At 48.4% G+C, this 10,000-nt stretch overlaps 1 pseudogene; it reads right to left on the minus strand.

Annotated features, from left to right (window-relative positions):
* Positions 1–3,317: 3,317 nt before the first annotated feature.
* LOC135560293 (caskin-1-like) overlaps positions 3,318–10,000 on the minus strand; it is a 123,215-nt pseudogene continuing 116,532 nt past the window's right edge.

Here is a 10,000-nt window from a genome sequence, read left to right on the forward strand (position 1 = left end):
GTAGAGTTAGACTGGTAGAGTAGACTGTAGAGTTAGACTGGTAGAGTTAGACTGGATAGAGTTAGACTGATAGAGTTAGACTGGTAGGTTAGACTGATAGAGTTAGACTGGTAGAGTTAGACTGGTAGAGGTTAGACTAAATGAGTAAATGAGAGTTAGACTGGTAAGGATAGACTGATAGAGTTAGACTAAATGAGAGTTAGACTGGTAGAGTTAGACGATAGTTAGACTGGTAGAGTAGTAGAGTTAGACTAGTAAGAGTAGTAGAGTTAGACTAGTAAGTAGTAGAGTTAGACTGGTAGACTGGTAGAGTTAGACTAGAGTTAGACTAGTAGAAGTTAGACTGATAGAGTTAGACTGGTAGGGTTGGGCGGTAGAGTTAGACTGTAGTAGACTGGTAGAGTTAGACTGGGTAGTTAGACTGGGCCAAGAAGTTAGACTAGTAGAGTAGTAGAGTTAGACTGGTAAAGTTAGACTGATAGAGTTAGACTGGTAGAGTTAGACTGATAGAGTTAGACTAGTAGAGTAGTAGAGTTAGACTAGTAGAGTAGTAGAGTTAGACTAGTAGAGTAGTAGAGTTAGACTGGTAGACTGGTAGAGTTAGACTGGTAGAGTTAGACTGATAGAGTTAGACTGGTAGAGTTAGACTGGTAGAGTTAGACTGGTAGAGTTAGACTGATAGAGTTAGACTGATAGAGTTAAACTGGTAGAGTTAGAGTTAGACTGGTAGAGTTAGACTGATAGAGTTAGACTGATAGAGTTAGACTGGTAGAGTTAGACTGATAGAGTTAGACTGATAGAGTTAGACTGATAGAGTTAGACTGGTAGAGTTAGAGTTAGACTGGTAGAGTTAGACTGATAGAGTTAGACTGATAGAGTTAAACTGGTAGAGTTAGACTGATAGACTGGTATAGTTAGACTGATAGAGTTAGACTGATAGAGTTAGACTGATAGAGTTAGACTGGTAGAGTTAGACTGATAGAGTTAGACTGGTAGAGTTAGAGTTAGACTGATAGAGTTAGACTGACTGGTAGAGTTAGTTAGAGTTAGACTGGTAGAGTTAGACTGATAGAGTTAGACTGATAGAGTTAGACTGATAGAGTTAGACTGGTAGAGTTAGACTGATAGAGTTAAACTGGTTAGACTGATAGAGTTAGACTGGTAGAGTTAGACTGATAGAGTTAGACTGGTAGAGTTAGACTGATAGAGTTAAACTGGTTAGACTGATAGACTGGTAGACTGGTAGAGTTGAGCTGGTAGTTAGACTGGTAGAGTTAGACTGATAGAGATAGTTAGACTGATAGAGAGTTAGACTGGTAGAAGTTAGACTGGTTAGACTGTTAGACTGATAGACTGTTTAGACTGATAGAGTTAGACTGGTAGAGTTAGACTGATAGACTGGTAGAGTTAGACTGGTAGTAGAGTTAGACTGATAGAGTTAGACTGACTGATAGAGTTAGACTGGTAGAGTTAGACTGATAGACTGACAGACTTAGACTGATAGACTGTTTAGACTGACAGACTGAGAGGTAGACTGGTAGACTGATAGAGTTAGACTGGTAGAGTTAGACTGATAGAGTTGACTGGTAGAGTTAGACTGGTAGGTTAGATTTAGACTGGTAGAGTTAGACTGGTAGAGTTAGACTGATAGACTGATAGAGTTAGACTGACTGATAGTGATAGAGTTAGACTGGTAGAGTTAGACTGGTAGAGTTAGACTGATTAGACTGGTAGTAGAGTTAGACTGATAGAGTTAGACTGATGAGAGTTAGACTGGTAGAGTTAGACTGATAGAGTTAGATAGAGTTAGACTGACCAAGCTGGTAGAGTTAGTACTGATAGAGTTAGACTGATAGACTGATAGAGTTAGACTGGTAGAGTTAGACTGGTGGTAGAGTTAGACTGATAGAGTTAGACTGATAGACTGAGACTGGTAGAGTTAGACTGATAGACTGAGAGTTAGACTAGTAGATAGAGTTAGACTGGTAGAGTTAGACTGGTAGACTGGTAGACTGATAGAGTTAGACTGGTAGAGTTAGACTGATAGACTGACAGGAGTTGACTGATAGGTTAGACTTAGACTAGAGCGTTAGACTGGTAGAGTTAGACTGATAGAGCTAGACTGATAGAGTTAGACTGATAGAGTTAGACTGGTAGAGTTAGACTGATGAGTTAGACTGATAGAGTTAGACTGGTAGAGTTAGTAGAGTTAGACTGATAGAGTAGAGTAGACTGGTAGAGTTAAACTGATAGAGTTAGACTGGTAGAGTTAGACTGATAGACTGATAGACTAGACTGGTAGAGTTAGACTGGTAGAGTTAGACTGGTAGACTGGTAGAGTTAGACTGATAGTAGAGTTAGACTGATAGAGTTAGACTGATAGACTAGAGAACTGGTAGACTGATAGAGTTAGACTGGTAGAGTTAGACTGGTAGAGTTAGACTGATAGAGTTAGACTGAGTAGAGTGATAGAGTTAGACTGGTAGAGTTAGACTGGTAGAGTTAGACTGATAGAGTTAGACTGATAGACTGATTAGACTGATAGACTGATAGAGTTAGACTGGTAGACTTAGACTAGATAGAGTTAGACTGGTTAGAGACTGATAGACTGGTAGACTGGACTAGAGCTAGACTGATAGAGACTGATAGAGTTAGACTGGACTGCAGAGTTAGACTGATAGAGTTAGACTGGTAGAGACTGATAGACTGACAGTGGTAGAGTTAGACTGATAGACCACTAGAGTTGGTAGAGAGTTAGACTGGTAGACTGGTAGACTGGTTTAGACTGATAGAGTTAGACTGGTAGAGTTAGACTGATAGAGTTAGACTGGTAGAGTTAGACTGGTAGACTGTTAGAGTTAGACTGATAGAGTTAGACTGGTAGTAGAGTTAGACTGATAGAGTTAGACTGGTAGACTGTTAGACTGATAGAGTTAGACTGATAGTAGACTGAGTTAGACTGATAGAGTTAGACTGATAGAGTTAGACTGATAGTAGAGTAGACTAGACTGGTAGAGTTAAACTGACTGATAGCCTGGTAGACTGGTAGAGAGCTAGGGACTGATAGAGTTAGACTGGTAGAGTTAGACTGATAGAGTTAGACTGATAGAGTTAGACTGATAGAGTTAGACTGATAGAGTTAGACTGGTAGAGTTAGACTGGTAGAGTTAGAGTTAGACTGAGTTAGACTGGTAGAGTTAGACTGACAGACTGGTATTAGACTGATTAGAGAGTTAGACTGATAGAGTTAGACTGGTAGAGTTAGACTGGTAGAGTTAGACTGGTAGAGTTAGACTGATAGAGTTAGACTGGTAGAGTTAGACTGGTAGAGTTAGACTGATGAACCTTCGGTTGATGGTCGCTGTTCCATCCGTAATAAGCCCTTCTCCTGTTGGCGTGACGACCGTGGAGCGTGGGCGGGGTTCTGGGCGTAGCTCAGTGTGTTGCCGCGGGGACTGGATCTGGGGCGATAGAGTCCGTCTGGTCGGTAGGGTTAGACTGGTAGAGATAGACTGAGCGGAGAGTTAGACGCTGATGGTCCGAGATAGACGGCTGATTCATGATATCATCATCAGACCGAGACCACCTGACCCGGCCTGACGACGCAACGCCGCCCGGACTAACCTGGCGGATTATAAACACATTACACATGAGACCCCAGACCACCTGACCCGGCCTGATTACACATGAGACCCCAGACCACCTGACCCGCCTGATTACATGAGACCCCAGACCACCTGACCCGGCCTGGCGACGCAACGCCGCCCGGACTAACCTGGCGGATTATAAACACATTACACATGAGACCCCAGACCACCTGACCTGGCCTGATTACACAGACTGAGACCCCCCAGACCACCTGACCTGGCCTGATTACACATGAGACCCCAGACCACCTGGCCCGGCCTGATTACACATGAGACCCCAGACCACCTGACCCGGCCTGATTACACATGAGACCCCAGACCACCTGACCTGGCCTGACGACGCAACGCCGCCCGGACTAACCTGGCGGATTATAAACACATTACACATGAGACCCCAGACCACCTGACCTGGCCTGGCGACGATTACACATGAGACCCCAGACCACCTGACCAGGCCTGGTGTGACCCCCAGACCACCTGACCCGGTCTGACGACGATTACATGAGACCCCAGACCACCTGACCTGGCCTGGCGACGATTACACATGAGACCCCAGACCACCTGACGACGATTACACATGAGACCCCAGACCACCTGACCTGGCCTGGCGACGATTACACATGAGACCCCAGACCACCTGACCTGACGACGATTACATGAGACCCCAGACCACCTGACCCGGCCTGGCGACGATTACACATGAGACCCCAGACCACCTGACCCGGCCTGGTGACGATTACACATGAGACCCCAGACCACCTGACCGGGCCTGGCGACGATTACACATGAGACCCCAGACCACCTGACCCGACGATTACACATGAGACCCCAGACCACCTGACCCGGCCTGGTGACGATTACACATGAGACCCCAGACCACCTGACCGGGCCTGGCGACGATTACACATGAGACCCCAGACCACCTGACCCGGCGACGATTACACATGAGACCCCAGACCACCTGACCCGGCCTGGCGACGATTACACATGAGACCCCAGACCACCTGACCTGGCCTGGACGACGATTACACATGAGACCCCAGACCACCTGACCTGGCCTGGCGAGCGATTACACATGAGACCCCAGACCACCTGACCCGGCCTGGCGACGATTACACATGAGACCCCAGACCACCTGACCTGGCCTGGCGACGATTACACATGAGACCCCAGACCACCTGACCCGGCCTGGCGGCGATTACACATGAGACCCCAGACCACCTGACCCGGCCTGGCGACGATTACACATGAGACCCCAGACCACCTGACCTGGCCTGGCGACGATTACACATGAGCCGTTGGGGGCGGGATTGGCCCCCTAGGGTAGGGGTCTGTGGGTGGGATTGGCCCCTAGGGTAGGGGTCTGTGGGTGGGATTGGCCCCTAGGGTAGGGGTCTGTGGGCGGGATTGGCCCCTAGGGTAGGGGTCTGTGGGTGAGATTGGCCCCTAGGGTAGGGGTCTGTGGGCGGGATTGGCCCCTAGGGTAGGGGTCTGTGGGTGGGATTGGCCCCTAGTTTAGGGGTCTGTGGCGCGGATTGGCCCTAGGGTAGGGGTCTGTGGGTGGATTGGCCCTATGGTAGGGGTCTGTGGGTGGGATTGGCCCCTAGGGTAGGGGTGTGTGGGCGGGATTGGCCCCTGGGTAGGGGTCTTTGTGGGGATTGACCCCTAGGGTAGGGGTCTGTGGGCGGATTGGCCCCTAGGGTAGGGGTCTGTGGCGGGGATTGACCCTAGGGTAGGGGTCTGTGGGCGGGATTGGCCCTAGGGTAGGGGTCTGTGTGTGGGATTGACCCCAAGGGTAGGGGTCTGTGGGTGGGATTGGCCCCAAAGGTAGGGGTCTGTGGGTGGGATTGGCCCCTAGGGTAAGGGTCTGTGAGCGGGATTGACCCTAGGGTAGAGGGCTTTGACCCCTAGGGTTGGGTCCTTTGACCCCTAGGGTAAGGGGCTTTGACCCCTAGGGTTGGGGGCTTTGACCCCTAGGGTAGGGGCTTTGACCTCTAAGGTAGGGAGGGGCTTTGACCCCTAGGGTAGGGGCTTTGACCCCTAGGGTTGGGGGCTTTGACCCCTAGGGTAGGGGGCTTTGACCCTAGGGTAGGGGGCTTTGACCTCTAAGGTAGAGGGCTTTGACCCCTAGGGGTTGGGTCCTTTGACCCCTAGGGTAGGGGCTTTGACCCTAGGGTAGGGGCTTTGACCTCTAAGGTAGGGAGGGGCTTTGACCCTAGGGTAGGGGCTTTGACCCTAGGGTAGAGGGCTTTGACCCCTAGGGAGGGCTTTGACCATGTCTGGTTTAGCGGTAGGGAAGTAGTTTGGTCCAATCAGATGTTGGGTTCTATATTAATGAATATCATCTGAATCCTATCCATTAAAATGGCCAATTTGGGTGCAATCAATTAGCTTCATTTGTCATTTGTTCATTTGGTTCATGTATCTGAACATGAGATGGTGGGTGTTGAAGACAGACAGACAGACAGACAGACAGACAGACAGACAGACAGGCAGACAGACAGACAGACAGACAGACAGACAGACAGACAGACTGACAGACAAACCTGTGTAGGGTTGAGGTAGCTGCCTCTGCCTCCCATGGTTCTGGGCAGGGTCTTGGCCCCTCCCCCTCCAGGACCAACTCCTCCCATCGATGTCTCCAACATGGCGGCGATGCTCCGGACGCTCCCCCCCGCCCCCTCTGACCTCACCAGCCCCCCTCCCCCTCCTCTCCGCCAGCCCTCCACAGTCGCTGGCTCTCCTCTCCCTGATCCCTACTACCCCCAGCCCCTCCCCAGCCCGTCGCCCCCGGAGATGGAGGAACACGACCGTTTGGGCGGAGTCGGGGCCGGCCTTTCCTCCTGGGCCGCAGCGTGACTGATGATTGGCTGCGGTTGACAGTTGCGTCATTGGGGTCGGAGCGTTGAGCCGAGCTGCTGCGGCGGGACCGTGGCGTATCTAGGGCGAAGTCTATAACCGAGAGGGCATCGGCCGTACCCCGAGTAGCCAATCAGGCTGTGAGTTCGCGATGCTCCTCCTCCATTGGCAGACAGAGTAAAGGAACAGACACACCCCCTTCTTGGACTGGCGAATCAGCTGACGGGGCTGGGTGGAGGGTGGGCTCGAGCCCTTGTGGGTCTTGGTGGGAGTGTGAGGTGGGGAGGAGTGTGTGTGTTGGGGACTCAATCCCTGGCCGGGGTTTAGTGAGGGGGCCTCTGACCCCTCCCAGTGGAGGAGTGGGGTAGAGGGGAGGGGTGGAGCCAGATGGAGGGGTGGAGCCAGAAGGAGGGTGGAGCCAGATGGAGGGTGGAGCCAGAAGGAGGGGTAGAAGGCTGAGAGATACTCTCTCCTCTCTGGAACTTCCCCAGTCTCCTCACTGCTAACATCATCTTCTTTTGGTGGCCTGAGAGAGAGAAAGAGAGAGAGAGACAGGGACAGAGACAGAGAGAGAGAGACAGGGACAGAGAGAGAAGAAACAGATACAGTGAGACACAGAGCAAGAGAGAGAGAGAGAGAAAGAGAGAGAGAGAGACAGGGACAGAGAGAGAGACAGAGAGAGAGAGAGAGACACAGAGCAAGAGAGAGAGACAGGGACAGAGAGAAACAGATACAGAGAGACACAGAGCAAGAGAGAGAAAGAGAGAGAGACACAGCGAGAGGTTGAGAGAGACAGAGACAGAGCGAAAGAGAGACGCAGAGAGAGGCCGACAGAGACAGAGACAGAGCAAGAAAGAGACAGAGAGAAGCAGAGAGAAAGAAAGAGCGAGAAACAGACAGAGACAGAGCGAGAGACACACACACACACAGAGAGAGAGACAGACACAGAAAGAGAGAGACAGACAGACAGACAGAAACAGAGAGAGCGAGAGAGAAAGAGAGAGAGAGACAGAGCGAGAGCGAGAGAGAAAGAGCGAGAGGTAGAGAGAGACACACACACACACACACACAGAGAGACAGAGACAGACAGACACAGAGAGACGGGGGAGTAAAATAGTCAAATGTACAACATTTCAACATCTTCTCATATTCAACCATCCCTCTAAAATTGAAGGTGTTCGTCAGGTGTTTGGAGTCTTGATATTGCTTTAATACATGGTACCTTTAAAACATCTCTGATAATCTGTCTCTCTGTGTCCTTGAATACATCTCTGATAATCTGTCTCTCTGTGTCCTTTAGAACATCTCTGATAATCTGGCTCTCTGTGTCCTTTAAAAATAATCATCTCTGATAATCTGTCTCTCTGTGTCCTTTAAAATCATCTCTGATAATCTGTCTCTCTGTGTCCTTTAGAACATCTCTGATAATCTGTCTCTCTGTGTCCTTTAAAACATAATAATCTGTCTCTCTGTGTCCTTTATCTCTGATAATCTGTCTCTCTGTGTCCTTTAATATATCTCTGATAATCTGTCTCTCTGTGTCCTTTAAAACATCTCTGATAATCAGTCTCTCTGTGTCCTTTAGAACATCTCTGATAATCTGTCTCTCTGTGTCCTTTAAAACATCTCTGATAATCTGTCTCTCTGTGTCCTTTAATACATCTCTGATAATCTGTCTCTCTGTGTCCTTGAATACATCTCTGATTATCTGTCTCTCTGCGTCCTTTAAAACATCTCTGATAATCAGTCTCTCTGTGTCCTTCACAACATCTCTGATAATCTGTCTCTCTGTGTCCTTTAAAACATCTCTGATAATCTGTCTCTCTGTGTCCTTTAAAACATCTCTGATAATCTGTCTCTCTGCGTCCTTGAATACATCTCTGATAATCTGTCTCTCTGTGTCCTTTAAAACATCTCTGATAATCTGTCTCTCTGTGTCCTTGAATACATCTCTGATAATCTGTCTCTCTGTGTCCATGTATCTAGAACCTTTCAAGCTACCCAGCTTGGTGATGTCTATCTCCTGTGTGTCCTACCAGCTTGGTGATGTCTATCTCCTACCAGCTTGGTGATGTCTATCTCCTGTGTATCCTACCAGCTTGGTGATGTCTATCTCCTGTGTGTCCTACCAGCTTGGTGATGTCTATCTCCTGTGTGTCCTACCAGCTTGGTGATGTCTGTGTCCTACCAGCTTGGTGATGTCTATCTCCTACCAGCTTGGTGATGTCTATCTCCTACCAGCTTGGTGATGTCTATCTCCTACCAGCTTGGTGATGTCTATCTCCTACCAGCTTGGTGATGTCTATCTCCTGTGTGTCCTACCAGCTTGGTGATGTCTATCTACTACCAGCTTGGTGATGTCTATTTCCTACCAGCTTGGTGATGTCTATCTCCTACCAGCTTGGTGATGTCTATCTCCTGTGTGTCCTACCAGCTTGGTGATGTCTATCTCCTGTGTGAACTACCAGCTTGGTGATGTCTATCTCCTACCAGCTTGGTGATGTCTATCTCCTACCAGCTTGGTGATGTCTATCTCCTACCAGCTTGGTGATGTCTATCTCCTGTGTGTCCTACCAGCTTGGTGATGTCTATCTCCTACCAGCTTGGTGATGTCTATCTCCTGTGTGTCCTACCAGCTTGGTGATGTCTATCTCCTATCAGCTTGGTGATGTCTATCTCCTGTGTGTCCTACCAGCTTGGTGATGTCTATCTCCTGTGTATCCTACCAGCTTGGTGATGTCTATCTCCTACCAGCTTGGTGATGTCTATCTCCTGTGTGTCCTACCCAGCTTGGTGATGTCTATCTCCTACCAGCTTGGTGATGTCTATCTCCTGTGTGTCCTACCAGCTTGGTGATGTCTATCTCCTACCAGCTTGGTGATGTCTATCTCCTGTGTGTCCTACCCAGCTTGGTGATGCCAATCTCCTTCAGGTCCTCCCAGCTGATCTCAGTGATGAAGTCGATGTTGTCATATCCATTTTGCACCAGAACCTGGTAGTACTGGTTCAGCCCAATCGCTGACAACCACTCTGCCAGGCTGGCCTATACACACACACACGCACACACACACACACACACAGAGATATTAGAACATATACACATGTGTTCATATGTATTTAGTATGATTAATGATTACTCAAATGTATAATATTGGTATATTCCAGAGTATCCTCATTAATATCGGTATCATTAATATTGGTATGGCCCAGAATATCCTCATTAATATTGGTATGGCCCAGAGTATCCTCATTAATATTGGTATGGCCCAGAGTATCCTCATTAATATTGGTATGGCCCAGAATATCCTCATTAATATTGGTATGGCCCAGAATATCCTCATTAATATTGGTATGGCCCAGAATATCCTCATTAATATTGGTATGGCCCAGAATATCCTCATTAATATCAGTATGGCCCAGAGTATCCTCATTAATATTGGTATGGCCCAGAGTATCCTCATTAATATTGGTATGGCCCAGAGTATCCTCATTAA

The sequence above is a fragment of the Oncorhynchus nerka genome, linkage group LG15 (assembly GCF_034236695.1).
Source record: "Oncorhynchus nerka isolate Pitt River linkage group LG15, Oner_Uvic_2.0, whole genome shotgun sequence".
In the NCBI taxonomy this organism is placed as follows: domain Eukaryota; kingdom Metazoa; phylum Chordata; class Actinopteri; order Salmoniformes; family Salmonidae; genus Oncorhynchus; species Oncorhynchus nerka.